This window comes from Anastrepha obliqua, chromosome 6, assembly GCF_027943255.1.
Source record: "Anastrepha obliqua isolate idAnaObli1 chromosome 6, idAnaObli1_1.0, whole genome shotgun sequence".
NCBI lineage: Eukaryota > Metazoa > Arthropoda > Insecta > Diptera > Tephritidae > Anastrepha > Anastrepha obliqua.
The window spans coordinates 55,875,541-55,882,932 of NC_072897.1; the positions used below are offsets into that span (position 1 = coordinate 55,875,541).

General features: G+C 37.3%; 1 protein-coding gene across 7 annotated transcripts in view; it reads right to left on the reverse strand.

The window, feature by feature from the left end:
• Positions 1-1,380, reverse strand: part of LOC129250002 (uncharacterized) — a 227,898-nt gene extending 226,518 nt beyond the window's left edge. For 4 of the 7 annotated variants that reach the window (XM_054889657.1, XM_054889655.1, XM_054889656.1 and 1 more), the window contains exon 1: positions 1,192-1,380. The gene's annotated coding sequence lies outside the window, so the exon portion shown is untranslated. Of the gene's footprint in view, positions 1-153; positions 414-571; positions 791-1,191 lie in introns of those variants that run through there. The other 3 variants (XM_054889652.1, XM_054889654.1, XM_054889653.1) reach the window with 3 other exon arrangements.
• Positions 1,381-7,392: the final 6,012 nt, after the last annotated feature.

A 7,392-nucleotide genomic window follows, 5' to 3' on the forward strand; every position in this document is an offset into this window, starting at 1 on the left:
ATAGAAAAATAATTTGTTGGCACTTAAACGTAAACAAAATTTAATTTGTGATTTTTTTTTGCCCTGCAACTTTTTACTCGCAAAATGAAAAAATACCGAAATGAATACTGCTTTAATTCGAGCATATGCGACAAAGGGATAATAAATACATACTTATATTTTTACATATTTCACTTTGATTTCTACTTTTGTACACTTCACATATTTGTAGATGTGCACTCATCACTATACATAGACGTATTTTAATATTATGAACCGCACAAAAACCCTAGTCGTACTAGTATATATTTGTTTATATTAAACCATGAGTATACGTATGAACTTGAATATTTATATTCGTGTAACACAATGCAATTTGCGTTGAGAAAGAACACACTTATTTTATTATTTCTTCAATTTCTCTAGCGAAGTAACTGAACAGAAAGAAAATAATAACATTAGAAAATTACAAAACTTTTATCCAATTTTATGCAATCCGAAGTTTTGTTTGTATGTACGCAATAACTATTCTGATTTCAGTAATAACACAAATTTTCCAGAAAAACAAATTCTAGTATTTTAGCAAATTTACATTAGCACTTGTACATATGATGTTTTTCGGCATTGCAAAATTGAATGGATTTTCGCATTATGCTTGCTTTTTCTTATTGTTTCCGCGATACCTATTTATTTTTTATATAGCCTGTACATGACACAATCATATGTAGATTGCAGAACTAAAAGAGAAACACGGAAGGCAATGGCGACGACGTCAGTGGAGGCGCTTTAAATTTAGAAGTCACAGGGATAGTTTCGTTGGGCAATCACGTCCCACCGCCCACAATACAATGTTGCAGACTGAATGCAAAAACGGCAAAAGGCCAACAACTGGCTGCTAGTGGCTTATGCACATACATACATATGAATCTAAGTATGTATATTTTCACGTAAATATGTACTATGTAGGAATGAAAGTGTGTACACAAATTTGGAATAGATTGAGTATTTGATATAAGGCATGTAATTTGTGTTCTTAATAACGAGTTGTATAGCCATTTGTATCTTCATAAATATTAAATCGGTGTAAAATCGGATAAACAACCTCGACTTTATGTTATGAAAATTTAATTGATAATAGTTTCTTTTTTTGTTTACAAAATCTTGCCCAACCTATAATGCTTGCATCTGAAGCTTTTCGCCAATGCTACTTACAAATTTTTTAACTCCATCAGTGTGCAGTTATGAGATGAACTTATACCAAAAGCCAAAATTTACTGAAGCCAAAAATCAAAGGAAACAAAAACCAATCAAAACCGTCATGAAAAGGTGGACACAATAAACTAAAACTTCCTAGCTACTTCCAGTGATTGTGCGCATTGCTGGTGCAGACTTTCAGGCATACACATACATATATATTTACGTGCACATTATGAACGTTTGCATAATATACGTATCAAGCGAGAAATTTGTTTGAAATTATAGAAAATATATAAATTTAAAAGCGAGGCTATCTTTTAGGTCAAGAATTAAGAAGAAAATAGGTTTATGTATCATATATCTGTGTGTACATAATCAAGCATTAAAATACAAAAGTGTAAAGCTGAGCCACATAAATAAGCATTAAAATTTAAAAATTGTTTAATTCCTATATTTGGAAAAAAACATAGTTTTGAATGTTTCGGGAACTTATATTCAATATTCCTCATCTGATATTAAAGCCTGAACTTCTTATCAACCTATAGGACTTGAGAGACCTGGCAACTCTAATGAAATGAGAACAAGGAAATTCATATTCTCAAAGTTTTCGTGAATCATCACTAAAATATTACAAAAAAGAAATGTCAAACAGTGAGAAATTAGGCAAAAGTGCCTAAGAGAGCTCCAGATGTTGAGGCGTGAGTCGAGAAAACTTCTAAACCGGGCCCCCAAGACTAACCTTGCTGAGGACTGGGAGCGATACCGTGATGTTCAGAAGAACTACAAGGCTAATTTGGGAATCGAAAAGAGCCTCATATAGGGAATTCAGCAGTGGTATTGAATCTCTGAGTGACACGGCAAAATTGGTTAGGATCCTGAGAAGTGACCCAACTACAAAGCTGGGGTCACTTAGGAAATCTGATGGCTCCTTCACGGAGCGGCAAAGTGAGACACTCAGCTTGCTGATGGAATCTCACTTTCCTGGTAAGCAGATAAGCGTCAGCCGGCAACAGCCCTTATTGATAGAGGCAGTTGTTAGAGCTGTAACACCTTCCCGGCATGACTGGTTCGTTGCCAGATCTGTGGTGAATGAGGCTGCCATTCCATTTGCCATCAAATCTTTTGGCGGCTACATGTCGCCCGGACCAGATGGCATATACCCTGCAATGCTGAAGGAAAGCGCAGAGTCCGTGACAGCAGCCCTGAAGAAAATCTTCTTGGCATGCCTGGCACTGGCTTACATACCACGCTCTTGGAGGATGGTGAGGGTCGCTTTCATCCCAAAGGTTAGAAAAGACGACTACACCAGCCCGAAAAGCTTTAGACCCATCAGCATGACCTCTTTCGTGCTGAAAAGTCTCGAACGACTGGTGGAATTGCGCCTACGTCAGAAGTCGCTGAAGACTTACCCTCTGTCTCTATTTCAGCATGCCTATCAGAGTGGAAAATCCTGCGAGTCGGCACTGCAAAACCTTGTTGTTAGGGTAGAGCTGGCCATCGACTGGATGGACTTTCGGTGCGAGCAGAGGAAGATCTGCTGGTGTCATCTGGGGTTATTAGAGGCTGCCCCCAAGGCGGTTTGCTGTCTCCATTGCTCTGGTGCATGGTAATCGATCCTCTACTCACCGCCTGCGGACGATGTTGCTTGTTTGGTAACAGGCCCTCCGCTTATGAACATCTGCAGGAAAGTACAGAAAACTCTGGATCGGATTGATACTTGGTGCTGTGCGAATGGGATATCGGCAAATCCCGTCAAGACTGGTATTGTCCTCTTCACCAGAAGGGGGAAGCTTGATGGACTCGTTCTACTTAAGCTAAAAGGAGTCACAATGCAGCTATCCAAGGAAATTAAATATCTTGGAGTAATCCTCGATAGTAAGCTCCTATGGAAATCACACGTTGAAACAAAGACATCCAAAGCACTGACAGCTTTCTGGCAGTGCAAAGGTGCCTTTTGGGAAAACGTGGGGTCTTTCTCCTAGCAAGGTCCTATGGATTTACACGGCTATGATAAGACCTATTATCACCTATGCATCAGTGGTCTGGATGAGAAGAATCTCTCTAGTGGGAGTCAGGAGGACCTTATCGAGACTACAACGCACTGTGGCCATCTGATGCAACGGAGCTTTTCCGACTACTTCAGGCCCGGCATTAAATGCTCTGATTGGTTTACCACCACTTGATGCTTTCATACAAGGAGAGGTCTTGAAGGCTATCTGCAGGCTGGCTATGTGTCTGCCCCGCCTTCGCTCAAATCAGGTTTGAGGTCTTTGGCACTGATGTGTTAAGAAGCGACCATCTTGGCTCCTTGGAACCACAAGATCTTCTCAGATTTCTTCGGAGATCGGGTAGATTTAAAGAAAATTAAAAGGGAGTCAAAGTGTAGTACAATAGACTTAATTAAAGTCTGAGTGCTGCACTTGCTAGTTGTCCCGACAAGAAAAAAAAACAAAAAAAAAATGCCGAAATCGTTCAGAATAGCTAAAAACTACAAATTTAAACCCTTTTCTGCGGCTCACAGTGGTCAAGTAGCCCGACGTTTTGGTCAGAAAACAATAAGTCAAAGAGAAATAGTACGATTTTGATGAAATTTTTACTTATAGGGTTTTTTATGTCGCTGATTCTGAAAATGAAATCAGAATTTCAAAATTCAAAATGGCGGACCCAAAATGGTGGACATTTTTCGCAAAAAGTGTTCAGATTTTACTAAAATTCACATTACCGAGGTTTTTGGGGTCGCTGATTGTGAATATGAGATCAGAATTTCAAAATTCAAAATAGCGGACCCTAAATGGCGGACAGTTTTTGCGAAAAATTTTCAGATTTTACTGAAGTTCACATTACCAAGGTTTTTGGAGTCTTTGATTTCGACAGTAGACGTACAATCTTCAAAAGAATATGCCACATTAAAAGAGGGAAAATATGTCGTGAAAAATAATACACTTAAACTGAAAGTGACGCATCATACATTTGTTTATGAAACGAACTTAAATTTTAATAGGAAGAGCATACATTTATTCATATCTCCTCGTCATTGTTCACATCAAGGATGCTGTCTGAAAACTTCATTAATGTATATAAATTAATATAAATATATTTATATTAATGTAAATTTATGTAAACTATTCACCGTTACGCTCGTTGAATCGTCGAACAAGCTTTTATTATTCTCCAGGAAACAATTTTTCGTACTGCAAGCATCTTTCCATTTCTTTTTCAAAAGAGAAATAACTTTTATCAAAGCCATTTTTGATTTTTCTTCGATAACATATGAAGGTGTTGCGTCATCCATTAGTTTATTACAGATAATTTGTACTAAATTATCAAATTTTTCTGACAGAAAAACATCGCGGATGGCATCGAATATTTTCCTCCTTGTCCATGAAAAAATTTTTCTCTTGAATCCTATTAAAAAAAATTACTTTAAAATAATAATTTAATTACCATTTAAAAATACTTATTTCATTAATTATTTTATTATTATCATTATATGATTATAATATTAAAAAATCAAACATGATTTTTATCACTCTTTTGCATTTATTAATAATTATTTATTGTTTTAATAACAATATTCACTATAGAAATTGAGATAAAAGTAGAAATAAACACTCTGCATATATTACATTCATTCCTAACATTTCCCATGCATACACACAAATAAAACCAGTTTCGATCGCCCCCCCGCGACTCAAATGCCCCAACACGCGCTTCAAGCTCGGCAGCGACCTGCTGCAAAGAAAGCGTATTTTTGACGAGCGGGGATAGCGCGGGAGCAAGATCTAAACGGATTCGAAATCTGTATACTTTTCTGCACTAGGAAACGTAAATATCTCCGCGGCAATTCGTGGCAATAAAAATAATTATCTACGAGAAGAAGTGCAATTGAAAAAAAAAGAAGGGAAAAAAGGCTTGTATTGCATCATTAATATTGCCTCTAAAAATACAACAATATGGTTACAGTAAAGTATTTTCGTAATGTACATTCCTTTCCGAACAACATCCATTTTAGTTTGCCCTTTTTCGTTGAAAAATGGTTAATCTGCAACTATTTTTGTGTGGGGCTCGAAAACGTGCATGCGTACTGTCTCGCGCGAGCCCCGACAAATGGCACTTTTGAGCGTTCACCACGGAACATCTGTTCAATGTAAACATCTGTCCCTTTGGATTTTAATGCTCCAGTGCCATCTGTTGAGGAATATATGAAGCTTTACCTCAAACGGTAACTTTCGATTTTGGGATTTTTGGCCAAAACGTCGGGCTACTTGACCACTGTGCGGCTGCATATAGAGCAACAAAACCAAAAAATGCATTTTTACACAATAAAAAGGCTGACTCATGCTGAAGATACCGAAGCTACAAAAAATATACCATACTTTTATGCTGAAAATTATATTATTTGGTTAGGGTTGCCAAAGGACATTTTACAGCGATTGGCTACTCCATCTTGATGAGGGCGGTGTAAACCAAAATCACAGTTTCAGAACCAATTTCACGAAAAACAACAAAAAATCCCAAAAGACACTCATTTGCGGCAAAATTGGAAACAAATATTCAACAAACAGCACAAACAGTGCCAGAAGAAGAACAAATTGCACAACAGAAGTAACAGCGGGCGAGCCCAATGCCTCTCCCAAACACATGGAGCACCCAACCTCTAACTTAATCCCAAACTCACAAACAACCCAAAATAACACAAAGCCCAGCATACAGGAGTAGATTGAGCCGTTACAGCAACAACTACAATTACTCCATAAGGATCCCTCACCTCAACCATCGACCACCAAAAATCAACTAGGTAACTATTGGAAAATCGTCGAAAGAAAAGATTTCGCGATAGCCCAGATAAGCTGAAAGCCTCCCAAAAGCAAGCCAAACTCGACGAATATTGGCTCGGTAGCGCTGAGCCTTCTCGAACTCTAAACTCGAAAAAACCCCCCAAGCTGTCACTGACATATTTTGACAAAGTCAGAAACTGCTCCTGGCTCTTACGATGTAAAACTCACAAACAATGAGCAAGCAAGAGTACAAGCTTCCACATCCGATTTAAAAAAAAATATTGTATCCCTGCTAGAGCAGAAGAGCATTGAATTTTATATGTTAAGCCCAAAGAGGGGAGGAGCTTCAAAGTTATACTAAAAAATATGCATACTTCTGTATTAACTTAAGACTTTTAGGGAAACTAAGGCCGGATTCACACTATGATGCCGATCACGGTCCGCTCTCGGTCCAGTCTCGGTCCAGTAAAATATTCACAAACGAAAAACATTGACTGTATTCACACTATCCGTGCTGTTCAAGTTTCGGTACAGTCACACTCCAGCATCGATCAAGTTCGAAGAATATTTTGCTGGAGCGTGATCGAACTTGCCGCGACTTGTACTGATAGTGTGAATAACGTTGCGTTCTCGGTTCAGTCTTTCGACAATAGCAAAGGAGTGCAGATCGAAGTTTTTACAATGACAGCTGAAAAATCTTGGTCTTTTGAAAAAGGTAAGTAATTGCATACAGGATTTATTATAAATTTTGAAGTTTTATTCAAATGGTGAATAACTAAAAAATAACGATCAATATCAGTATTCAAGATAATAAAGTAATCAATATGACGTGAATGAAAATTCCATTTATTTACATTTTTCAGATGAAATGCTCATCGAACTTGTCAAAAGTAAGCCTGGAATTTATGACCTATAGTCACAATATTATAGTGACAACAATTATAAAAAAAAACGTGGGACGAAATAGAACGAGCAATAGAACTAAACGGTAAGTCAAATAATTATCACGGAATCATTTACACTATAAAGAAATATCTACTTTCTACCACATAATACGATCTGCTTGCCATGGTACTGAACCTATTGGAGAATTGAAAAAATTTTTAAAAATTTCACTTGTTTGAAACGCTTCGGCCTGGGCATTGCTACCTTGTCCCCTCAAATTTCTTATACAATCGGTATTAGTACAAGTCGAAATATTTTCGTTATTAATAATTCTGGCATTTCTTATAATATTATGCAAAATACACGTTGTCAAAACAATCGATGTTACATTCCTGGGATCAGCTATCAGTCTTCTCTGGTAGATACGAAAGGTTTGCGACAATATACCGAAAGCACACTCTACTAATCTTCTTCCTCGACATAGACGATAATTGAAAATTCTCTTTTCATTACCTTCTACATTTTTCAATCCTGGATAAGGCCTCATTAGATT